At 45.0% G+C, this 26,988-nt stretch overlaps 1 pseudogene; it reads right to left on the reverse strand.

Annotated features, from left to right (window-relative positions):
* Window positions 1-18,647: 18,647 nt before the first annotated feature.
* Window positions 18,648-23,683, reverse strand: LOC135915740 (putative nuclease HARBI1; annotated as a pseudogene).
* Window positions 23,684-26,988: the final 3,305 nt, after the last annotated feature.

Below are 26,988 nucleotides of genomic sequence, written 5' to 3' on the forward strand. Positions count from 1 at the left end.
TACTTCCTAATGCGAAATTTGAGCGCAGCAAATAAGCTGTTTCACCTTTTCGATAGATTGAGGCAAAGAAATCGAGCAACACATGTATGCGCTGTCACAGATTTTTTTTTTATTTTTCACACGTATTCCTTTAACAGACTCCACTAACAGTTCTTGACAGTCATGAAGGAAGCTTTGTGGTCGGAGAAATAGGCTGATATATGTTCGACTTGGTACACCAATGCTTGATTCTCAAAGACGAGATCTATACAAGTGCCTCGCGAGGTTGTCACAGCCGTGGGACGCGTTACGAGCGAGAGGAACGGGATGTTCTCCCGCATAAGTGTTAGGAAATTGCTGTTTGTCTTTATGTCAACATTAAAGTCCCCCACTACTAACATCGGTGTGGATCGATGGACGGTTAATGCGAGTTGCAGGAAGTGCACGACGTCTTTCGTGAGTGCGGTAGCGGACTCACGAAAGCGGTATCAGTCGGTTGCTGCTAGCGCTGGGGGGATGAAAGGGGGGCGGAGCTGGTTACGAGGCCGACGACAACGCCGACGCGAAACCCAGGAACGGACGCCAAAGAGCCATTTGTGTAGCCAGCCCTCCTCCACAGTCTCTCCTCCCTTCCATCATCCTCCCTCGCCCGGAGAGCCGACAGCGCGCATGCGCGGCGGCGGAGCAGATTCGTCGGCGAGCTGGTTACGAGGCCGACGACAACGCCGACGACGACGCGAAACCCAGGAACGGACGCCAAAGAGCTGCGCTCTAAAATACAACCACAGGTGTATCTTAGCCTTGATATATGACACAGATTTGGAAGCCCACTCAAGCATGAACACACAGTGGCAGCTCTGTTCAGTGATATGTATACCCGTAGTTCATTCTTTCATTGTGAGAAACCTCCGTCAAGTCTATATGTGCCATGCCAGCTTGTCGGCGACGTTGTCAATGATTTTCCGCTCAGCTAGAGACACACGGTATGGGCGGCGCAATGCAATGCTCTGCAACGGTTGCTTGGCCAAAGAACGACGAATAGACGTCAAAAGAAGTAGCGGTCTCTTATTTCAAAAAATCAAGCAGCTGTTGCGTCTGCGCAGGGGTGAAGTCAGAGCTGATGACTGCTGTCAGAGCGATGCCGAAGAAGGGTCCTCAGAATAGACTGGTGTAAGTGGCAAGACACATACAATATAAGCAAAAATCGGTTTACGAAGTCCTGCCAGTAGTTCAAAAGAAATCGGTAGTTCCAAGTGTGATATTTAACTTCACAAAAAGCTAAACGGTTCTCACCCATTGATCACACAAAAATATAAAGATCTCTTATTTAAGTTATACATTACGATTATGTTTATTACTGTTATCAAATATTTTTGGTTTCATGGAATTACTCATACAGTGACTTCATTGGGTCCAATTGGAACCTATTACCTCCTATTGAAAGATTCCATTGAACTCAATGGTTTTGTTTTTGTTTTGACAGGGTGGGTCGCTCTCAAGCACACAAGTACTTCAAAAACATAATTTGCTGAAACCATATTGTCCTGTTTGCATCAGGCATTCTGTCACATGCTATATTCTTTCACAACTGATGGATGAAACTGGCATACAAGTATTAAGATAACTGCATTTCGTAATGCCTAATGCATGAGCTGTTTGTCTTGCATTGTTTGTATTTATTAAATACAAATGATAACTTCCTGTGATCGCAAAATGTTTGACATTGTAAATAGTGATATTCAGGTGCCACTGGTGCTTTCGCGTTCTGTCTAGTTCTTGTAGGTATGTATAACTACATTCTTTCTCAATAATGTACTTTGCCATTACAGATGGACTCGACGAATGTATATGCTTGTCCCCGGTGCCACCAAAGAACGTGTTCTTTAGCTACTTACAGACTGTAAAACACCTTCCAGAAGCATGTCAGGCAACACCACAACCATTTATTCCTAACAAGTACCAGTGAGACCCCTGTGGAGCCTGTACACTTCTACAGCACACATGGTGCAACGGAGGACTCCTTCAGTGTGTCCAGTGATGAAGAGCCTGAACAGGGATGTAGCAGCAATACTGCGGTGTTTGACACCAGTGATCAATGTGCAATGCATTTGTCCCCTCTGCTGTGGAAGTGGCAAGAGGGGAGACAATTACCGGAAAGCACGACTAATGAAACCACTAATGAAATCACTCCACTTCATTACAGAGTTCAAAGCAACATTTAATTCAGTGGAAATTACAAGGCTTGAGCAGCTTGCGACGAAATCCAGACGGGAGAACTATCGGAAAAGTGTATTTCCTTTTGTGTCTCTTACAACCATGCATCTTTCAGATTCCCAAGATGAGTGCTTTGAATACGTTCTGATCCTAGATACTATAAAAGCGGTTGCTGGGGGGCGCAAGCTTTTTGGATAATTCAAAGAATCATGCTCAACCCTCTTGCAAGACATATCTGATGGCAGCTATCTTAAAGAGCACAACATATTTAGAAATGCCAGCGCAAAAAGATTATTGGCCATTCAGCTCTATTTTGATGACTTTGAAATCTGTAACCCCCTGAGAAGCAAACGTGGAAAGCATAAACTTCTGGTAGGGTACTTAACAATCTTAAATCTTCTACCACAATCGCAGTCAAAGCTGAATTATAAGTACCCTGTAATGCTTGCAAGGACATCCCTTGTGACCAAATTCACTCCATAAAATGCTTGAGCCACTTCTTAAAGATCTGCAGCAACTAGAAGCAAGTGACATTGAGCTTAACGGAGAAGTTGTGAAAGCCTTACTTTTGTTTGTGAGGGGTGACAACTTATCAAGCCACCAATTTGTTGGTTTCCGCGAATGTTTTTCATCTGGCCCCATCTGCCGGTACTGCATGGCAGCCAGAAATTAAATTAATAACAAATGGCATGAAGATGACTTTGTTATTAGAACAAAGGAAATGCATGCTCGTCATATTCAACTCATAAAGCAAGATCCAACTATCTCTAATACCTATGGTGTTACAGGAGAAAGCTGTCTAAGTGCTCTTAATTCTTTTGATGTGACTCAAGGGTTGCCACCAGGCGGTATGCATGGCCTTTATGAAGAAGTCATCCCATTTGTCATGAAGCATGTCATCCAGGACATTGTATCAAGTAAGCTTCTAACTATAGACCAGCTCAATGAGCGGTTTGCCATATTTTCTTTTCAAGGAGGGGACAAAAAGTCTCAAGTCTCAACACCACAACCATTTGTTCCTAGCAAGTACCAGTGAGACCCCTGTGGAGCCAGTACACTTCTACAGTGCACATGGTGCAACGGAGGACTCCTTCAGTGTGTCCAGTGATGGAGAGCCTGAACAGGGATGTAGCAGCGATACTGCGGTGTTTGACACCAGTGACACCTGTCACGCAGTGTTCGGAACAACAATAATCAAGGGGTCAGCTGCTGAAAAGCTCTGCTTTTTTCGTTTTTTCTCTCTGCTTGTTGGAGACAGTGTCCCAGAAGGAAATCCTGCGTATCAAGTATACCTCGAACTCCGTGCGATGGTGGACATCGTTCTTGCACCACAGGTGTCTCGTGGTTCTGTTGCCTATTTTAAGGTGCTTATTGAGGACTTCTACAGTGCATTCAAGGAAACTTTTGCAGATGTGGGCATTATTTGAAAAAATCACTATCTGACTCATTACCCCAGCGTTCTACTTTTGTACGGCCCTTTTTCTAAACTGTCCTGCATGCGTTTTGAAGCAAAGCACCAATTATTTAAGTCACTCACTAGGAAAGTACGCAACTTCAAGAACATTTCTTCAACACTGAGTCGTCGACATCAAATGCAACTTATGTATGCCTTGACACAACCTCAAGTACCACTGACCGTCATAGGGAGCAAGAAACTAGAGCCAGACTCATTACCTGACCTCTTGAAAGACAGACTTCGAGAACTCTGGCCGACTACAGCAGACGTGCACTGTGCGGATTCTGTTACTGTTTCTGGAAGAACTGTAAGTGTAAGTGCTGTCGTATCTTTGCTTGTACCAGATGATGACCTTCCCGAGTTCGCTAAAGTGACACTGTTTGCAGGTTGTAACCTAAAGTTGTTTATTTTTGCCACCATTCTTGACACAAGGTATTTCTATGAGCATTTTCATACCTTTGTTGCAGAGAGCACAGCTTATAATGTCATAATTAAAAATGTTCAGCACCAAAGGGAATGTGATGACCTTCTGTACATGTACAAAGAGGGAGGCAATAACCATGTTAGCCCTCGTTATGCTTTCCTCACAGATTGAGATCAGTAACATGCAGCAGAAAAGCTTTATACTTGTACATTTTGTGCTCAACCTTGGTTTTTATATAGGCATGTTCATTCATTCAAATAACTTTATTGACTGCCCTGCGATTTGATGGGGTGGCTCTGGACCCCGCCTAGGCGTCGGCCAAGTGTTGTTGGCCCTTGGCGGCTTCCTCGGCTGGCAGAACGGCCCAGAGTTGGTGCCGCAGGTCCAAGCTGAGCAACGCAGACTCCCAGCGCGCGCGGAGGTTGTCACTGTTCGAGGCTGCACCAATGTTACTGTGTATTATACCCTTACATTCCCATCGGATATGCTCTTGGGTGGCTCTAGAGTCGCAATGTGTGCACTTGTCAGTCATGTATAAATCTCGGTGCATTAGGTACATGATAGCTCGACTCAGATAGGATGAGGTTTGTAAATGCCGCCATTCGACAGACTGTTTTTTGCTTAATTTTGGGTGAGGCGGCGGGAATATGCGCCTCTGCAATCTATGGTGTTGTGTAATTTCGCGAAATATGGTCGTTCGATCTTCCCACTCCAACTCGTCGGTAGTTGGTGAGGCGGGGCTAATCGAGGCTTGGTCCGTAAGCTCTGGAACCGTTCGGTGCGCCGCCTCATTGCTACCATCTGATAGTGTGTGAGCGGGTGTCGAGATGGACACTTTTGTCGGGGTTATTACCTCATTTTAGGAGTCGTAGTGTCTCTACGGAGGTTCGACTTTTGGCGAAGTTTTGTATCGCCGTCTGGGAATCACTGATGATTACATCTCCTTGCGTTTGTGCTATGGCTAACGCGATAGCTATTTCCTCTTCGGTTTCTACGTGTGGCGTGTTCACTGTAGCGCTCGTCGTGCATTTTGCCTCGCAGTTTATCACCACTGCTGTATAGGCGCGCTTGTGACTCTATCTAGCTGCGTCTACAAATGTGGTGTCCTTGCTGTTACCAATTTCTGTATATCCCAGGCTCTGATTTCCCGCCTACCCAGATAGTGAGTGGGATGCATATTCTTGGATATTGGAGGGACGGTTATCATGCGTCCGATGTGTATGAGTACATCTCCTTTGATGCCATGTGAGGCATGATACCTATACCCAGGCGATTCCATATTTGCCTAGCTGTTTTAGTTTTGGACAGGCGTTCATACTGTGCTGGGTTGTGCCTTGATTAGCTCATCCAGTGTATTTTGTAGACCTAGCTGCAGTAGTCTATCGTTGCTGGTGGTGATGCAGAGTCCGATTGCGTGCTTGTAAATTTTTCTGATTAACCAGCCCAATTTGTATCTTTCCGACTTGTACCATCGTAGGTACGATGCCACATATACGAATATGCTTAGTACGAATGCTTGGACTGGTCTAAGCAGATTGCCTTCTTTCATTCCACTGTGCTTGTTGGCTTTTCCTTTGAGTAGCTACATGATTTGAGATATGTTATATTGTCTAATTTACGTATGGGCTCTCCATTGTAGCCACTACTTTCAATAATGAGCCCCAATACTTTTATCTTTTCAAACTTGGGTGTGGGCGTACCATCCGCCGTAGTTAGGTGAATTTCCGGACTGTTTCATTCCTCGTAGTTGCGTGGTTTTCGGCCACGTCGCGATGGTATATAAATGAGAAGTTCAGATTTCTCTGCTGAACACGCGAGTCCGGTTCCTGCTGGGTATTGTTCAACTGCTTCTATTGCATGCTGTAATGTGTTTTCAATGTGTCTATCGTTGCCTTCCTTCACCCAGAGAGTGATATCATCAGCGTAGATGGTTTGATTGCGGCCATTGAGTTCCTGTAGCTTTGATGCTAATCCGATCAGAGCCATATTAAACAGCATCGGTGATATTATGGAAGTTTGAGGCGTACCTGCGCTTCCGACTTGTAGTTCTTTGGAGTTAAGGCTTCTATCCTAATCTGTGCTTTTCTGTTAGTAAGGAAGTCTTGTATGTAAGTGTATAGTCGCTGGTCTAGGCCTAGCTCATTTATTCTGTTTAATACTGTTCCGTGGGTAACACTGTCAAAAGCTTCCTTTAGGTCCAATCCTAGGATAGCTTTGGTGTTCCGGCTTGTGTTATCTATAATTTCATGCTTAAGTTGGAGCATTGCGTCCTGTGTAGACAAATTTCTCTGGAAGGCCAACATCGTAGGGGGAGAATGTCGTTGTCGTCGAGATAGTTGGTCAGTCTCATTAGGACAACGTGCTCCGTGAGTTTGCCCACACAGGACGTCAGTGAAATCGGTCTCAGGTTCTTCAGCTGTAACCGCTTGCCTGGTTTAGGTATTAGAATAATCTGGGCCGTTTTCCAAGGTTGTTGTATTCTACCGGATTGCCAGCATTCGTTTATATACTTGGTAAGTTGGTCTACAGATGCATCATCGAGATTTCGGATCGTCTTGTTTGTTATTCCGTCTAGTCCCGGCGCAGGTGTAGTATTAAGCTTTTCTAGAGCTGCTCTCAATTCCGCTTCGCAAATCTCTTCGTCTAATCGTCTGTTTTTGGTGCCTGTAAAATCTAGGTGAGGAGTTGGCTTAGCCCGAGATAAATACCTTGTGGCTATCTCATCGATAAAAGCTTTGTCAGTTTTGTCATATGCATATATTGTTTTATTTATCTTTTGTCTGTACGTGGCGTTACATTGCTCAGGCACCTTTTGAATTCTGAGGAAAGTCCACATTCTGTATAATCCTAACGGATTGTCCATAATGGTCCATTATTCATCCATTGCTTGCTGTCATTTCTCCATTTTCAGGTCTAAGGCTATTTGTGCATATCGCGTTTCCATGTCAGAAAGGGATCTTGAGGCATAGGCAACTGGAAGCTTATGACCTGCTGTCTCTTGTAAGAGGACTGCCCCAAGACTCTACGGTGATGCATCTGCAGACACAGTGAGATGACTGCAAGGGTAGTAGTTGGTGAGCACCAGTGTCGCCGTGAATGTTTTTTTAATGGCATTGGAGCTCTCTTCTGGTGGTGTATCCCATCACCATTAGGTATCACTATGAAGTAGGTCACGTAACAGTTTTGTGAGCTGTGAGAGCCCTGGGAGAAATTTGGTCTGGTTATTAGCCAATCCCAAGAAGGATCTCGCTTCTGTTACATCTGCTGGCTCTACTAGATGACAGACCGCATTGACCTTTTCAGCATCAGCACTGATACCGTTTGCTGATACAAAGTGCCTGAGGAATCTCACTGAATGCTGGTGTAGTACACACTTTGCTGAGTTTAAGGTGATGCTAAGAAGTACTCTGTGGAGTCATGCGTCATGTTCTTCCTTCATGCTGCCAAACACTATCATGTCGTCTTGCAGACATGCTTGGCTGTGCAGGCCTTCTAGCACTCTTAGCATTTCCCCCTGGAAAAAATTCAGGTGCTGTGGAAATCGGAGGAACTGAAAACGGCCAAACGGCATCAGGAAAGTGGTGTACCTCTGGGACTCGGGTGCCAGTGAAGCTTGCCAATAACCGGAACTTGTGTCGAGCTTGCTAAACATGTAGCTCGAGAGAATTTGGCCAAGCATTCATCGATGGTAGGCATTAAGACTTGTTCACGCAGAATGTTCCTCAACCCCTCAAAGTCAATGCAGGGGTGCTATGCAGGACGCGGCGAGTTTGGCAAAACTCGGGATCTTCACGAGCTCTGGCGACACCCCAAAATGAAAGCACAAATGGTACTGAGACACAGTTTATCTTTCGGCAAGCCTCCAGTTTCATTGGTTTATCGAGATTCACTCTGGGTGGCTATCATTCCTTGGGCGTTGCCTTCTGGGCGGTCGAGAAACTGGGGCTCACGTGATCATACCGTCAGTGCATGGTTGTGCCTTCTTTCACTTGTTTGTCGTTCCACCGAGTGCATTACATGCACAAGCAAGTTATTAAACAAATGCATTTAGTACAATATTATTAGTTGCTTTAACGTGGTTTAAAATCATTTTAAAGCTTATAAGATGTACACTGAATCCATATTAGACTAATTAGTAATTTAGTACCCTTCGCGTTTCACCACGAGGGAACGCTGTGGTGGCGTCATCACATTCATTCATCGAGCGAGCATGGCGGCTAAGCATCTAAGAGGCCCAATGTAAACAAACTCGTACAACGAGCCTACAGTGCGCGACGTAGTGATCAGGCTCGACGATGACCGCGATTCCTTGGATAGTTCTGTTCCTCCGTGAGCAGTCTTTCCGTGCACCCCATAAGACTGCCAATAGCTTCGGCGATTTTACAGATCGCAACGCGCACCTACTGTTCACGGCGTAATGCTGATTCTATGAGTGTGCTGAGTTCCTCCACTCAGCCGTACTGCGAGCGTCACGAATATTACACAGTGTGTGCAAAAGGAAGACAGCCTATATAGCTAGGATGCGACAAGGAGGTGGCGCCGACGATGGATCTCGCAACCAACACAGTGAAGGAGACATCGACAAACTGCAGATAAGTATATTTACACTGTTTCATATTTAGCATATTAGTACACGGATTGAGCCACATTCGTAGTAACGAGCTGAATGTCCAGCAGTTCAAAAAAGGCTTTGAGATTCAATGAGTGTTCGTGCTTTTATATCACGTGGGCCCGCGAAAATTTAAAGGTGATCGCGTTTGCCCGAGCTTCGAAGGCATGCCACTCCCCCCAGTAGGCAGCATATGCCATAACCAGAAGCATGGCGGAAAGCGAGCTCGGACCACCTGCAGCAAAAAAGGCTAGGTCGGGGCGTCATGCGTCTGCTCTCCAGAAAGAAGAATTAGTCGCCTTCTTGGAGAGGCATCCCAACCTAGCCAGGCCGAGCAGCGAGTTGTCCGCGTGTTTCAGGGGCCATGAGCGCGACAAATTGTGGGCCCAGTTGGCAGACCTCCTCAACGAACGTGGCCCCGCGAAGAAGAGTGCGACAAATTGGCGGCGATATTGGGCCGAGCTTGTCGCACAAGTCAAGCGGGACGCAGTCGTTGTGTCGGAAGCTGCCACGTAAGTTGCACTGGTATTAGTAATTTAAGGAAACAGACGCTGCTGTTGTCGGCCTGCGTTATGCTCACAATGAAATGTTGCCTTATTCGTTAATTCATTAAATGTTTACCAACTTAGAGCAGCGTGGCCGTGGTGTCACAGTGGCTTTTAGTAGTATTTAATCATGTTAAATACGTTTCTATAAACGACTGACCAGTTATATTTGCGAGTAACTTTCCCATTTGGAAATCTGCGTACCTCCTTAAACGCGTTTTGCCCTCAATTTCAGTGGCACAGGAGGTGGAAGGCTACCAGGGCTCGGAGGGAGGGTGCTCTCATTGATTGGCCGTGAGTGTGCCGTGGGCTTGGGGCCTTCACTATTGCTGAAAGACCCCACACCGGTGAGTGCGGTACTGCGTATGCAGTTTAATTGTATTTATTTAGTGTCTACCGTGAAAGTGCAAGCCATAGACTGCATAAAATCTTGCATTTCCACTCGACTACAGCAAATGCCATGTAAAGAGTGCAGGAAGTTCCATTCGCACACAACTGTAGAGCTTGCACTCAACTGCAAAACATACAGTACAGCTAGCATTGTCACACTTTAAAAGGGTTTGTTGCATGCTGTTATTTAGGCAACTTATCTGTTTCTTTTATCATCGTTCTGCAGGAGTCGCAAACCTCGACCAGCCCGTTCGACGTCCCAGTAGTGCCACTGCAGCACTCGATTTCCGGTGTGTCCTTGGCATTTTTGTGCGATTAGAGATGACTCAATCAATTGCAGCTTGCCATTTTTCTTTTTACGAGCTAGCACAAGCATGCGTGTAACATGCCACACCGAGTTCTTTAAATCACTTGTTCGTATTTCTCCTCATTACACACCACAGCTCCCCAAGCAAGCACAATGCCAAAAAGCTCGCAGGCGCAGCCTAAGGCTGGAACTTTACAGATGATTGCTGACGACCAAAAGAAGCTCGTCGAGGCAGTGGAGGGTCTGCGGGCTGACACAGTACAGGCATGTATAATCTTTTATTCCAGACCATTCTGCAACCACACAAAGTGCTTGGCTTTTGAAACCATCAGACAAGGCCTTCATGCAGCTTAGGGGTTTCGTGGGTATTTCTGAAAGAGGCCCTGTGTTAGCCTTCCTTGCTCCTTTGCTGTTAACTTATTGGTTTATTCGCATGTAATATTTACTAGGGCAACAGGAATTTCACAAGGTGTAATGCAGAGAATGTTCAGAATCTAGAAACGCATCACTTTGGGCAACCTGGCATATGGGGGGCAAGTATTGCAAGCATATTGCCTGTGCTTGCAAATGAACATCAATGTCCTTACTATCTAAAAGCCGATGGAACAGGCAATTGGTGACTGTGTAGAGGGGAGATTGGCAGAATTTGAAAGGAATAGACGGAATAACGAATATTTTCTTCTAGAAGTGCAATAACATGAAACAGACCTGAAGAAGCACCAGCAGAAAAACAAAAAAATGGAATAACTTTCATTACATACGCCTATGTGAGCACAGTAGAATATGTGGAAGTGTTATGTAGGGTAAATGGCAGTCATCATAGGTTTCAAATCCCAGTAAACGTTGGAGAAAAGAGCAAAATTAGTCAACGGAAAAATAAACCCATGTATATGCAGTCAGGGTGAGAACAGATTATATCATGCTCTTCACAAATAACTATGCACCTATAGAACAGAAAAATGGAAAGAGTGAAAAGATGGTAACTTCGATTGAATGAATGTAACATTACAATACTACGAAGATGAAATTTAACGAGGATGTAAGGCACCAGGGCAACAAGCGGACAACTTTTCTGAAGTAACACAGAGTGTGATTAAAGAACATGAAGGTGTGTAACCTCAGAAACAAAACATAACTCAACAAATTGGCAGAGCTCATGGACAGAAAGATTATTAGAGATAATCAAATTACAGCATTGGAAGGAGTAAGGAAACAGTAAATACAAGCAGCATGACATCAGCGAGAAGAAACTTTGCATAGGAAAGATTGGGATGTATGCACTGAAACACAATTAGGGCAATTCAATATTGTGCAAAACATTCACCAAAGTGATTTCCAAGAAAGTCAGCACAACACTTTATTCAAACCAACCCAGACAGACACAGCCTCAAGGTATGAGTTTTGTATAATGGAACACGTTCATGTCATGAATCGAGTAACTGAAAAATCTGCAGAGCACAAACTTTTTACATGGCTTCATTTGTTGCAAAATGGGATTTGGATTAATTGGATGCACATACAGTCATAGACGTTGTACATCATAGAGCACAAGACCCTGGGAAATATTTAGACTACGCAGCTATATTAATTCGCCACTACCAAAGTGGAATAGCAATCAATAAAGGGGTCTGGAGGCAAGGAGACAAAATCACCCAGGTGCTATTCGCTGCGCAGTTAGAAGTATTCGAACTATTACACTTAGGCATACCTAGGTGAGCCGTGGAAGGTTGAGTAATATGGAAAAGATGAAAATAACCTTTACTAACTTGGCGAGATAACAGAAATTCATGGGTGACAATCAGCCTGCAGAATCAATGGAAGAGTATCTGTATCGAAGTGAAATATCAATAGCACGTACTGATATAAAGCAGGAAACTTATACAAAAATTTCATGGGCTGAACAGCACATGGAAGGCATTACTGAAACGTGATCGCCACGTTACCAATATCATTGATAAAAGTTTAGAATCATTGAATTCTACCAGTTATGCAATATGGGACATAAGCTTGGAGGTTAACAAAGAAACTTGAGAAGTCGAGGACTGTGCAGAAAGCGAAGTAACAAAACTTGGTGATAGCATTAAGGCAGGGAGACGGTGGCGTAATAAACAGTGGCAACTGATATGCTAGTTGAGATTAAGAAAAAAAATGGAGTTGGCGGGCAGGCCACGCACGTCTTCAATCACATGTTGCCAATTCATAGCAGGTGTTGCAGCCGAGGATGGTAGAAAATTGCATGATGGGACAAAAATATGATGTTTGTAGGCATAGGATGCAATCGGCTCGCATAAGACGGGATTGTAGGGAGATGCTTTTGTTTTGCAGTGAACAAAGACAGGTTTGTTGTGCTGACAGTAGAAACTCGTGAAGGTGCGGGGACACCTCAGCTGCTGGCACACTAATCAACATGAGAATTGGCTCTGAAAAAGACAGCCCCAGTTATGAAAAATAAAGCAACATTGTCCCAACACATTGTTTTATTATACATACTACACTAGAGGCTTCCACAGTTAAGGGTGTTTAGAACCAATAGTGCAATGAGCATTTTTCTTTGTAAATAATGGTTTAGATGCAGTTGATTCATTCCGACAATCCAATTTTTTTCGCAGCAAAACATTCTGCTACTGGAGGCACTGAACCGCCTGGTAGCAGTAGGCGAGCGCCAGGCACGTGCGCTGGAGAGTGTGGCTGAGGTACAGAGGGCTGCACTGCAACAGCAGTATCGGTGCCCTCACTGCTCTCCTGTCGAGCACACAGAAGACACTTTATAAAGGACCTTTAAGTGTATTATTTTGTTTATTTATTATTCAAGAGCAGGAATAAAATTGTTGCAGTAAACATTGGGCTGTGCACATTAAGACACTTGTAACACACACTTGGTGCCTCTTCAAAATGAGCAAAGACGTAAGACAACCTGTGCCACTCTTGGACTATGTAAATAAAAAATACACTAATGCGGCATACATGTCATTGTGCTGTTTGTTCTATGCGCAAGAATACAGTGCGTGTTGATTAGCCAGAAGATGAACGGTGTATGTAATTCACAACGAGAAGACAGGAAACAGCAGGAGCTTAATAATGCTATCACCTATAGACTGTGCATATGGATGCAACCCTCCCCGATTAAAGCGTGCCATTACATGCATTTTCGATACCACATATTCTTTAACAATGTCATATATTTGCAAGTACTCATTTTCACACAGCTTGCACAGCTTAAGCCCTTGCATAGCTCACTTGTGATGTATCCGTTTCATAGGCAAAATAATTGTGCACTTTGTCCTTTTGTGTTGTACAAAAGTGGCATCCTCTACAGTTGGATGCAACTTCAGAATGCAGGAGAGGCCCCGCCCAGATGACCAAAGCACAGCATCCGATTGCCTCCACATCTAAAGAAATAGTCCCTCTCCAACGAGCGGGTATAGTGCATCCGGCAGCACGATGTCAGTCTAGAGTGCGTGCCAATTGGTGCAGGCTTGTGCTCGCCTGCCTTTGAAATGCAGGTTGCACGGTTGCCTAAAGTTGTGTCCGACTATAGAGTCACATAATGCCTTGCACCGTTCGCAGCACACAATGATCAGGAAGAGAAATCTATAAAGGCATCCAGGCAAAGCTGGCTGACCACACTTCCATAAGAGGGGCTGTAAAAGGGTCTCGCCAAATATTCGCATGACTTCCTTGAAAAAGAGGTGGTGTTTCGCTCTTCTTCAGAATCAAAAACAAATAATGGTGAATGTATTGTAGCACATCGAAACAAATTGAACTTGGTTATCTGCATAGCATGTAATGGAAGCTTGTGCATCACATAGGAAACAAACTGCTCTGTCCAGTACAATTGTTGAGTCTGGTGTGGCGCCTATTATGCAATATACCAATTGCACTTTTCAAAGGCCACTCATTTCACCATTATTTTTGTATGAAGGTTTTTTTACATCAGTGCGTGTATTACACGAGCAGGTGGATTTGAAAGCAAAGCTTTGTTTTCAAACCTTCAGACTTCCATAATTGTGGGGCAAGACATTGGCATGTTGTCGAATGGCTCACACTTCCTCGGTCCTTCTCTAAAGAAGCCCAATGCTCCATTTGAGGTTGGATCGCGCAACAATTCCACGGCGCACGAAGCGTAACACACTCAGCAGGGCGTTCTGCTCTGTGTATTTCTGATCATTGTGTCCCGTCGAATTGTTGTGCAATTCAACTTCAAGCTTCTATAGCAATACACCCAATCTTCAGCCTCACCAATGCTCTAGTTATTAGGCCACTATGGCGCACATCTTTGAAATCTCCCAAGACAAATTAGCTCTTCAAAAAATTACCACAAGCGTTAAATTTTGCAGCACAGGTGTATGCACGTGCTGTATTCTTACCACTACACTCACAGGAATCAAAGGGTCTCTCCAAATATTCCCATGGCGTCCTTGAAAAAGAGGTGGTGTTTGGCACTTCTTTAGAATTAAAAAACAGTACAGCAAATGTTGTGTACCATGTCAAAACAAACTGAGCTTCATTACCAATAGCACCATGTAATGGAAGCTTGTGCTTCACTCATATTTAAAACAGCGCCAAAAAACACGGACAAGGGAGGACACAGGACGAGCGCTGTCCTGTCCTTGTCCTACGGACAAGGGAGGACATAGGAAACAAACATAGGAAACAAACTGCTCTGTCCAGTACAATTGTTGAGTAAGGTGTGGCATCTATTATGTCAACAGTGTCAATATACAAATTACACTTTTCAAAGGCCATTCATTTCACATTTTTGTAGGAAGGTTATTTCAATCAGTGCTTCTATTACATTAGCAGGTGGATCGGAAAGCAAAGCTTTGTTTGCAAACCTTCAGGCTTCAATAATTGTGAGGCAAGGCACTGGCATGTCGTCGAATAGCTCACTTTCCTCGGCCCTGCACCTAAGAAGCCCAGTGCTCTTTTGAAGTTGGATTGCGCAACAATTCGAGAGCACACAAAGACACACACACAGCACAGCGTTCTGCTGTGTGTATTTCTATTCTTTGTGTCCTGTCGAATTGTTGCGCAATTCAACTTCAAGTCTGCTATACCAATACACCCAGTCTTCAACTTCACCAATGCTCTAGTTATTAGGCCACAATGGCACACATCTTTGAAATGTCCCAACACAAATTAGCTCTCCAAAAAATCACCACAAACGTTAAATTTTGCAGCACAGCTGCATGCACGTGCCATATTTTTTACCACTAAACTTGCAGGAATCAAAGGGGCAAGCATTAACCAGCCTTACTGCTGCCGTTAACATCATCATCATGACATCAATGGAAAGACAGTGCCACGTTTCAGTAAAGGGAGTGCCCGAGAGAAAGGCGTGACAGCGAGGCTTACAATAAAAATAGCAGTTACAAGACATGTTCAATGCCAAAATATGCTGCATGTCGCTCATCCTACTTTGGCATTGCGGCAAGCTGTTACACGTTTGAGCATGTCACGTTTTGTGTAATAATTGCTGTAAAGCTGTAAAAAAGGTCTACTCGCTCTGCAATTTTTATTTTTATCATGGTGGGTTAAAGACCCACTTTTTATTGGCATCTGCACACTTTTTGAGATAGGTAATTTTGCCTTGGTGGTTCATGACATCTTCACGCACACCTAGTTCTGCACTACATTGTATCTGCATTGTTCTACTGCTTAATTAGAGCCCCATTATGCGACGAAAATATGTGATTTGTCCAACCACAATCACGCTGCCCCCCCCCCCCCTCCCCAAAATAAAATATACACTGAACCTCTGGCACATGCATCAACAGTGAACAGAGCAAACACCCTGAAGTATTTCCTTCATGCAAGCCAGCACACAAAGATTGTCAATGCATTTTCACTTTGCCACAGGTGCATAAGCACAACTGGCTTGGCGCAACATCCGAACACGTGCTGCAACAAATTGTGCAATGCCTCGCTGTTTCATAGTGCGGCCGATAGATGATGCGTGACCAAAATTCAGCATTATGCATACTAAGTAACCTTACTAATGAAGAATCCCAAGTTCATTATGAGATTAGCATTCATAGGGTACTTCGCACAATTTGTGATATCCATTTATCTGTTTATACTTAATTAACCACTTTCCCAAGAAATTGAGCCATTTGGAAGGCACCATGACAGACAGAACAATTGGCAAAAAAAGTCAGCAACCACCAAGAAAGTCCGTATCATAGGCAGCCGCATGTGAGATGTTGGTAACAAAAAATTTAAATCGGCTACACAGAAGTGACAAATTTGGCAATATGGCAATATCATCATCATCAGCCTAGTTACGCCCACTGCAGGGCAAAGGCCTCTCCCATACTTCTGCAACCACCCCGGTCATGTGCTAATTGTGGCCATGTTGTCCCTGCAAACTTCTTAATCTCATCTGCCCACCTAACTTTCTGCCGCCCTCTGCTACGCTTTCCTTCCATTGGAATCCAGTCCGTAACCTTTAATGACCATCGGTTATCTTCCCTCCTCATTACATGTCCTGCCCACGCCCATTTCTTTTTCTTGACTTCAACTAAGATGTCATTAACTCGTGTTTGTTCCCTCACCCAATCTGCTCTTTGCTTATCCCTTAACGTTACACCCATCATTCTTTATTTCCATAGCTCGTTGAGTCGTCCTCAATTTAAGTAGAACCCTTTTCTTCAAACCACGGCCCTCAGTCCCCAGCGGCTGCGAAGCAACTGACCACGTTAGAGGACAAAAGAAGCCTATACAGTGCTAAAAAGCGGGCACTTCCTGTGCTACCATGGCTTAGCGGAGAGACGAGAACTAGCAGTCGCATTCCCGATTAATAAGGATATAGCTGGTAACATACAGGAATTCTATAGCATTAACGAAAGGGTGGCAGGTTTTGTGAAACTTCATAAGAGGTACAAATTAAAGGTTGTACAGGTCTACGCCCCTACATCCAGTTATGATGACCAGGAAGTCGAAAGCTTCTATGAAGACGTAGAATTGGCGATGGATAAAGTAAAAAAAATACAGTATACTGATGGGCAACTTCAACGCCAGGGTAGGCAAGAAGCAGGCTGGAGACAAGTCAGTGGGGGAAGATGGCTTAGGCTCTAGGAATAGCAGCGGAGAGATATTAGTAGAATTTGCAGAACAGAATAATATGCAGATAATGAATGCCTTCTCCCGCAAGCGGGATAGCGGAAAGTGGACGTGAAGGAGCCCGAATGGCGAGACTAGAAATGAAATAGACTTTATACTCTCCGCTAACCCTGGCATCATACAAGATGTGGATGTGCTTGGCAAGGTACGCTGCGGTGACCATAAGATGGTAAGAACTAAAATCAGCCTAGACTTGAAAAGGGAATGGAAGAAACTGGTAAATGAGTTAGCGGTAAGAGGAAAAATAGAGGAATCCCGGATCAAGCTACAGAACAGGTATTCGGCTTTCACTCAGGAAGAGGACCTTAGTGTTGAAGCAATGAACGACAATCTTATGGGCATCATTAAGGAGGGTGCAATAGAAGGCTGTGGTAACTCCGTTAGACAGGATTCCTGTAAGCTATCGCAAGAGCCAAAAGAGCTGATCAAGAAACGCTATTGTATGAAACCTTCTAACTCGACAGCTAGAATTGAACAGGCAGAACTTTCTAAGGTAACAAGTGTAAGACAACTGAACATCGTCTCAACTGACAATTGAACATGGTCTCAGAACAGGAGGAAGCCTAAAAGCAGTGAAGAAATAGGAATAGGCAAGAATCAGATGTATGCGTAAAGAGACAAACCTGGCAATATCATTACTAATATGGATGAGATAGTTCAAGTAGCTGAGGAGTTCTATAGAGGTTTATACAGTACCACTGGCAACGACGACGATAATGGAAGAGAGAACAGTTTAGAGGAACTTGAAATCCCTCAAGTAACGCCGGATGAAGAAAGCCTTGGGAGCTATGCAAAGGGGGAATGCAGCTAGGGAGGATCAGGTAACACCAGATTTGTTGAAGGATGGTGGACAGATTCTTCTAGAAAAACTGGCCACCCTGTATACGCAATGCCTCATGACCTCCAGCGTACTGGAGTCTTGGAAGAACGCTAACATAATCCTAATCCATAAGAAATGGGATGGCAAAGACTTGAAAAATCATTGACCGATCAGCTTACTGTCCGTTGCCTACAAAGTATTTACTAAGGTAATCGCAAATAGAATCAGCAACACCTTAGACTTCTGTCAACCAAAGGACCAAGCAGAATTCCGTAAAGGCTACTCAACAATACACCATATTCACACTATCAATCAGGTGATAGAGAAATCTGCAGAATATAACCAACCCTTATATATAGCTTTCATTCATTATGAGAAAGCGTTTGAATGAATGAATGAATGAATGAATATCTTTATTTCCAATAGATTGGGGGAGACAGGGAAGAAAAGCTGCAAGTGCAGCTTGAAATGTTTAACCTGTTTGATTCAGACGGAACCTCAGCAGTCATGGAGGCATTACGGAATCAGGGTGTAGACGAGCCGTACATAAAAATGCTGAAAGATATCTATAGCGGCTCCACAGCCACTGCAGTCCTCCATAAAGAAAGCAACAAAATACAAATACAGAAAGGTGTCTACGCAGTGCTTCAATGCTAATCACAGTAACGCTGACATTCGTGGAGGCGAGTTCTGCCGGGCACAGCGCAAACACTGCACACGAGGCACTGAAGCTATACGCGTACACACTGCCATGGTGACAACTTAAATTTAACTTAATTCACTATGTGGCACGAAGACGACGAAAGCGACTCCTCACTCTGTTGAGGTAGCTGATACGCTGAGGCCTGCCTTGCTGGTAAAGCCGCAACTTTGAGTCGCGCAGGGCCTTTCCTTTTGAAAACAGCATTCGTCTAACCTGCTGCGAAACAGGCTGAGCAGTTGAAGGCGTTGATAGAGGCACAGTTGGTGTTGACTGTTGAGGTTGCTGCTCATCGTCAGTGTCGATGTCATCACTGTCATCAACCTCTTCATCGGACAGGACGGGCTCACCAGCAGCAAGGCAAATATTGTGGAGCGTGGCACATGCTGCAACTATGTGGCCTGCTCGGCCAGGCTCATGGTGCAAAGCACGGTACTTCTGTAAGCACCGGAATCTTGCCTTCAGGATGCCAATGCAACGCTCCACAACTGCTCGCATGGCTGCGTGAACCTTGTTGTACTCTGCCTCGGGTGACTGTGGTGATGGGTGGTCTGCCACAGGAGTTAAAAGCCATGGCTCCAGTGGGTAGCCACTATCGCCTGCAAAAAAAAAACAGCCGTTGTGCTTGTTGAGAAAATGGGGCACAGAACAGGAATGACTACCATGACACTAAAAGTGTAACCATACATGCACATAGTCGTGGCCTTTCATTGCAGTTGTGACCCTAACGAACTTGCAAATTGACCAGATGATAACAAGGTGCACTAATTACTGGAAATTATATATTCACTATAGAGATAAAATGGTGGCTAACAAGCAATAAATTTAAGACACATGAACAAGGAGGGAGAGTAAAATTAATCGAACTGGGACACACTCTGGACAAAATCAGTCACAATACCTATACTTTGCCATTACCCTGGCAAAAGGCATGTTCACATAAGATTCACACAGCCTTCCATCTGTACAGCACCGATATTTCCTCCTGCCATTCTATCAGTAGATGCATGCAACACACTGCTTTTCCTGAATGTTCCTGTGAAACTGCGATTTCTAGAAGGAAAACCTATACTTGAATATGGCACTTTTAAAATCACTCGTTCAAAAGACAACCAACACAGAAGTATTGTGCCCCCACGCAACAGTGATACCTATGTAGTTTTATATGGAGAAATGATATTCATGCACAATGATGTGTGAAGGAAGCCCAATGTTTTTCTCTCTATTTTGCTTGTCTTATTTTTGCGTATATACTGGCACTGGTAAACAGTAATAAAGTTCAGTTGTCAGCTATCTGTTATGCACACCTCTGAGTGATGATAATTATGTGCACAATACATTTATTCCTATATAGGAATGTCCAGAATGCACGCACTGAAAGATAAGCAGGGTTATCTTATCAGCAACTTCAGTGGCATAGTGAAGGTAGCCAAAGACTCCTATTCTGAACTGCACAACTCAAAGACAAGTCTCCCAACCTCAAGCTGTCTCAAAGTCAAACAGGACACCAAAGTACCATGTGTTATTACAGATGAGGTTAGAAACACCTTACGAGACTTGTCCTGTAGAAACGTGACCGGAGAAGGCGGTATAACAGTCGATTTGATCGAAGAGATGGGGTGTTATATTTAAGAAAGTCACGGTACTCTACATACAATGTCTTAAGACCTCAAATGTACCACTAAGCTGTAAGAATGCCAATTTTATATTAGTACACAAGAAAGGAAGTGTAAAAGACTAGAAAATGTACGGACTCATCAGCTTACTTTCAGTTACATACCAAATATACACAAAGGTAATTTCGAATAGGCTAAGAGAAACACTTAGCGTCAACCAACCTAGAGAGTAAGCAGGCTTCATGAAAGGACACTTTACAATGGATCACAGCCACATCATCAATCAAGTAACTGAGAAATCTGTTGAATGCAACAAACCCTTTTATATGGCTTTCTTCGACTACGAAAAGGCATTCGACTCTGTAGAGAAATGGAGTCAAATACAGCAGTTCTAAAGGCGTTGTGGCATCAAGTAATACTGGAAAAATACGTCAATACCGTAGCCAACATCTACGAAGCTTCCAGAGCTACACTACTTCTCTGCGAGAAAAGCAGAAAAATTGCAATCAAGAGGTTAGGCAAAAAGATGCAATCTCTTCAACACTATCACTGTATGCATAGAAGTGTGAAAACAAATGGACTGGGAAAAAACAGGACTAAAGATTAACGGAGAATATCTTAGCAAACAGGGTTTGCAGATGATATTGTGTGCCTCAGCAATGAAGCCAACGAATTGCAAAACATTATTGAAGACCTAAACTAAGCAAGTATTAAAACAGGATTGAAAATAAACAAGCAGAACACAAAGATAATATTCAATAGCCTGGCGAAAGAACAATTCATGATTAGCAATCAACACCTAGAAACCATGCAAGAGCATGCATATTTAAGGCCTGCTACTAACAGCGGAGCCTTCTCATGAAAAGGAAACCCACCAAAGATTAAGGATGAGATGGAGTGCGTATGGCAGGTATTCCCAAATGATGACAGGCAATTTACCACTGCCACTAAAGCGAGAAGTGTACAATCATTACATTTTACATATGGGGTACAAACTTTGATACAAATAAAGTCGAGAAGAAGATAAGGACTGCACAGAGTGCGATGGAATGAAAAATTATAGGTGTAACATTAGGAGACAGGGAGGGAGGAGAGTGGATCAGAGAACTAATGGGGGTCGCCAACGTTCTGGTTTCCATTAAGGAAAAAAAGATGGTCTTGAGCGGGCCACATAATGTGTAGGACAGACGAATGACAGTGAGAGCGATAAAATGGATACCAAAGGATGGGAAACACAGCTGAGGGTGACAAAGAGTTAGGTGGAGTGATGAAATTGAGGAGTTCGCAGGCTTAAAATTGAATCAGTTTGCGCAGGACAGGTTTAACTGGAGATCATTGGGCGAGGTCTTCATCCTGCAATGGACAAAATGAGCTGATGATGATGATATTTATTCCTGAAGATCAACGGAATGCCATATAGGTTGGGACCTCATTTTGACTGCCTTGTCGAAACGTTTACACAGCAGGATGATAGTTGAGACATGGTAAGAAGGACACTGCATTTTGTAAGAGATATGACAGCCAGCTCTGTTAGTGCCAAAATGAGCAAACATGAGGGTGCAATTTTGACAACTGTTTTCAGGCGTGTTCTCCATTAGATGTAAATATTCAGTGCCTGTACTCGCCAAAAGTGCGCATGCACATAAATGTGAGGTTGTGTTCCTCTGAAGCAAGGTTTGAGTACGGGCTAGTTGGTATTCCATGGTATCAATCGTCACTTACAGCGCATACATAAAAGGAGGACCTTGTCCTCCGTTTATGTATGTGCTGTAAGTGACAATTGATACCATGTGTTCCTCTGCCTGGAATATTGCTCCAGTCACAACCACAACTGGTTAGCCTGTGAGAACACTGCAGAATGATGGAAACTTGACTAATTTATATGTCCTGAAAAGCTTAAATGCATAAACGCACGACACACAATGAGCACGAAGCATGCTGCCTTGCTGCAAACAGTGATTTCAAAGTGTACGTCAAAGACATTATTGACTGAAAAAGATTTATTAACTCACAAGGGGCAAACTGTGCTTCAATTCACGGCAGCACACAGCATGCTGTGCAGCAGGGGTGGGTGAGTTGAACCTCAACCCCCACCCCAAAAAATGTTCATGGTTTGTATGCGTATATAAACATGCACATATGCAAACATATACAGACATTAACATGCATACAGGAGGTTCTATACCCACATATAGAAGTGTTCTGTGATGCAGAACATTATGCACAGAACTGCAGTGTACCTTGCAACCCCCCTGTGTTGTTAACAGCAGATCCAGCCACTTGGGGAAAAAATACTTGCCAAGCAAGCAGTCGCCATCCTCAATAAGGAGCCCCCGCTCGAAATGCTGTCTTAACGCCGATTTCCCCCAAACATGGGCATCATGGCAGGACCCAGGAAACCGGGCATCAATATCTAAAATGCGCATGTCAGCATCGCACACCTGCAAGAAAGTTTCGAATATTTCTGCCATACCAACACAAATTACTATAGTCGGATACAACTTTAGAAAAAAGGGGGCGTTTACTCCTCCGAGGCGGGTGTACCAATGGGCGCGCATTCTGGACCGACGTCATGCGCCGGACGGCCGGTGACTTCGCCGCTTCGGTCATCTGGGCGGGGCCTCCCCTTTTTTCTAAAGTTGTATCCGACTATAATGCAATGTAAGCCCAAGCAGCCAAATCACTGCTTAAGAAACAGCATTATTATATATAATTATTATAAGTACCCAAGAAACATCCAATGGGAACATGTTTGGCACATCATGTGAAGAAAAAAATAAATTATTCTGAATTGTATGTTCAAGTGTTGAATAACTCACACGGTAAAACATTACACCAATTATGACAAGCATGAAGGCAAAAGGAAGATGTACTTAACTCACACGGTACAACATTACACCAATTATGACAAGCATGAAGGCAAAAGGAAGGTGTACTTACCAGCATTATGTTCAAGGCATAGTGTGCTTTCCTTGTGAAGTAGTTGGCCTTGACCACGGCTGGGTTTGACCTTCAAGGCGCCTTAATGCCGACGTAGGTTCCGTCGACGCACCCGATGACGTTCGTAATGCTCCCACGAAGGAGGAAGCGCTCTTTAATACATGCCCGCTCAGCCGCAGTCTTTGGGAAAGCCAGCCACCGCTTACGCACTGCCGCGTCGATGAGCACGTCAGACACATCTCTGACACAGCGGCTCATAGTACTTTGATGGCGTCCAATGTAACGCTCGGCGCCGACGCTTCCATGAAAACTCCCAGTCCCGTAGAAACGGAGGGCGCAGAGGACTTGCTCTTCGACGGTGAGCGAATGAAGCCCACCACGCTGTCGCCGCAGACGAGAGTCTTCGCGTAGCTCGTCACACAGCCAGCGTACTGATGTCTTCGACAGGCGAAAATGACGTTGAAATTCCACGTCGGTCATGTACGTGAACGGGTCCAGACGGTCATACTGCCGCTTGCTGCCTCTGGAGGCAATGACACAGGCTGCTGCCGCCGCCGCCATGTTCCCGAGTTGAACTCGGAGGGGGGTTTCGCGATCTACGAGTTTAACACGAGTTCGCCTCTCAATCAAAACCAGAGGTCACGCCCCGCGCGAGCACATAACTTGTGCGCGCACACACCACGGTTGGGCCACGCCCAACTTGTTTCTAGGCAGCAGCGACGCGGTGCCGAGCTGAGAGGCATCAACAATCTTGACCGCCGACATAACACACGCACAACGCACTGCCATCAGTGATGTACTGAGTACCACTATCAAAAACAAAGCGTTGACTGTCGTTGGCTTATGCACACATCTCGGGCTGAGACGGCCCCACAACACGGTTTCATTGCCTGCGTTGCGGCGACGTAGCACACAGTAAATAATTATCGGCACATCACTTTAGCGACTTGCAAGGCGTCGATGCGTCGGGGTGGACGACGATGCTAAGGGGTGCGTATCGCAGCAGTCGTCTGAGATGGCTGCTCTGTCACCGGTGATGTATCGAATCCACAGCGTCGCGAACACGATCAGCGTTCGAGAATAGTTCGCTTTTCTAGAGCCAGTGCAATGGCATTTCTTCATCACAAGCACTGCGCACTCAACAGTTCCAACACCTTCCTCCGTTCGAAATCTCATTTCATAACTGCACACAGGAGCCCTGACCTGCCAAAATGCGATTGCTGCGGCGTCGTTACGATATCCACCTGCGATCGCTGCTGGCTCCAACAGAGGTAATCCGCAAGCGCCTTGGAGTGCACAACACACTCAAATACTGCGTACATTCGCTCAGAGGCACCTTCACTGTAAGCGATGTCAAGCGATGAATTGTGTCGCTGCGAAGCACTCACTTCTTCGCAATGTATCGCAGAGGCTTCGCGCACAAACATAAACTGCTACATTTTCACTGTACGGCGTCACTAGGGACACAACGTACCGCCATTTTGCAGCGACAGCCGTTGCTCCCGTCTATGACTAGTGCGTCCCTTTTATTTGGTTTGGCCTAGTGAATCGCCTGCGATGTACAGCCGTATAACGGTGCTGCGTTTCCATTCCCCTAATAAAGAAAGAATGGGCATGGTCATGCCTGACTTTATTGAGGATAGCACTGCAGCGCTACTAGGTGACTGCTCACCGTATGAAGTGCCTCGAGCATGCGACACTCTTCAATGTATCTGTTTCTAAGCTTTCGCCTCACTGTCGCCACTCGCGGCATGAAGTGCAAAATTTAATAATTTGCTCGATCTCCGTTTATCATCAGAAATTTGTAGCATTCAAAACGAAAAACAGATACTCAAAGAAATAAAAAGATTTGTTATTTTATTTGTTGTATTTTAACGTATTCGATTGAGCGAAAGTGTAGGTGCAAGAATGCGCCGCTTGCACCCTGTTCGCATTCGACAGAGGATAAAAAGATAGCACCCGAAAGAGGAGGCACGCCCTTGACGCGCCCGAAAGAGGCGTCGCAAGCGGCTCAAGGCAAGTGTGCAGATAGACAGCGGGACAGTCACGGTATTGCTAAGTTGCGATAATCCGTTGATAACAATATGCGGCGCTGGCGTGTTTCGTTGCGCAGCCATCTGCGCTTGAAACGTGGCAGCAGCATGCCGCGCAGGGTGCGCTCATGTTGTCATACGCGGATTTTTGTCAACATTCTTTTTTGCCTGTAGCTTTTGCGCGTTTCACGCTATCTCCGTTCACTGACTGCCGTCGAGCAAACTCGGATAAAACTCGGCTGAACGAGAAACTCGGCGCATCCTGCATAGCACCCCAGATTCGAAGCTCGCCTTCTCTTCTTTCGCAACTGCCATAGCTGCACACCACTTTGTGGCCTATTTAACCTTTCTGATGACACCCAGCCACTCTAGTCTCTTAACTCACGTTTGGCATAGAGCAACATGGGCAGTGGTACTCACCTCAGGTACGTAATAGTCCATAGGAATATCATTATTTTGTATGTTCTCTTGACTAGGCCGAGGCACCAAGTCAGATATATAATGTTGTATGGGTATCGGGTATAGAAAGTGGCATAGAATGTTGGCTGGGTCGCTGACCTAGCAGATTGATTCTGTTACCTCCAGAACACTTGGTAGGGCATCTAAAGTAATTGATCGCGAGACGTCCAAGAAGTGCGTGACTGTGTCGATCACATAAATTTATTCCTGACAGAACCGGCCACTCCAGCACAGGCTCGTACTGAAGTCCAATCGTTACTATTTTCGTCCTGAAAAGTCCAAGCAGCTGTTTCTTTGCTTGCTTCAAGTTGCCCATAACTTCTTCATCGTACAGGCTTGTTGGCATAGCGGTTATATCCGCGCCAGTGCCTACCTCGAACTTTATGGGAAGCGGATAAGCAAACGGCGGCGAAGTGTACACGTCCCTGTTTGTCCCAAGCACTACATGTTTTGCCGTTCGCAGGGCACACAAAGTGTGAAGGTGGGTGCGTCGTGGAGCCACACTCCTTGCACGTGGGCGCAGTCTGCTCGCACTGGTTTTTCTGAACCTACTCATTTGACTTTCCTTTGCTCTTGGAGTTGCGAAAAGGGGTGACGGCGGCTTCTCGGCGTTAAGTTGCAGCTTCTCGCTTTACTGCGTGTCTATGATACCGGCCACGAGCCTATCTCGGATCAGTCAATTGCTCTGATCGCAGTACTCACAGGTTTCGGCTCGTATGAATGGTTCTGTGGCAAATGTATCATCTGTCTCGTGCGCTTCGTGCTTCCGGCTGTTGAACTTCGCACGCTCGTGTATGACGTTCGTCTGCGGAACAAAATGTTTCGCGAACGCTCTGGTTACTAGCTGTGTTGTAGCCGAGTTTCTCGGCGTCGCAGAGCTAGGTAATCTTCGGCTTCACGACCCATGGCATAGACGAGAGCGTTTACCTGCGTCTCGTCAGCTTGCTTCCTCAGTCCTGCGATAGGGATCCCCTCTCGTGAACCACCGTTTCCACTCCCCGGGTCGCCGAAACTCGTTTTTTCGGCTGTTCAACTACGAAGGGGTTGAGAGGAGGGGTAAATTCTTCGTTGGTAGCCTTCTCCTCGCTCGGGCCCGGTACGTCAAATTGATTTTCTCGCCCTTGCGGTGCTCGTGCTGCATGCCGATTTATACCTTATATGCGCCTTGCGGCGCTCTTATTTCTAGATAACTTCACTTTTAGTTGAAATGTTTTGAAAAGCCATGGAGATCAGCATACGAAAAGTCTGGCACAAGCGAAGATACTACTACAAGAGAGCAGGCCCGCTCTCTACAATGGCCCCTACTGCTCCCTTGAGAAAATCAGTGATGTTATTTTAAAGGTAAAGCGCCGCAAGGCGCGAGAAAGGTATAAT

The sequence above is a fragment of the Dermacentor albipictus genome, unplaced genomic scaffold (genome assembly GCF_038994185.2).
Source record: "Dermacentor albipictus isolate Rhodes 1998 colony unplaced genomic scaffold, USDA_Dalb.pri_finalv2 scaffold_22, whole genome shotgun sequence".
Lineage (NCBI taxonomy): Eukaryota > Metazoa > Arthropoda > Arachnida > Ixodida > Ixodidae > Dermacentor > Dermacentor albipictus.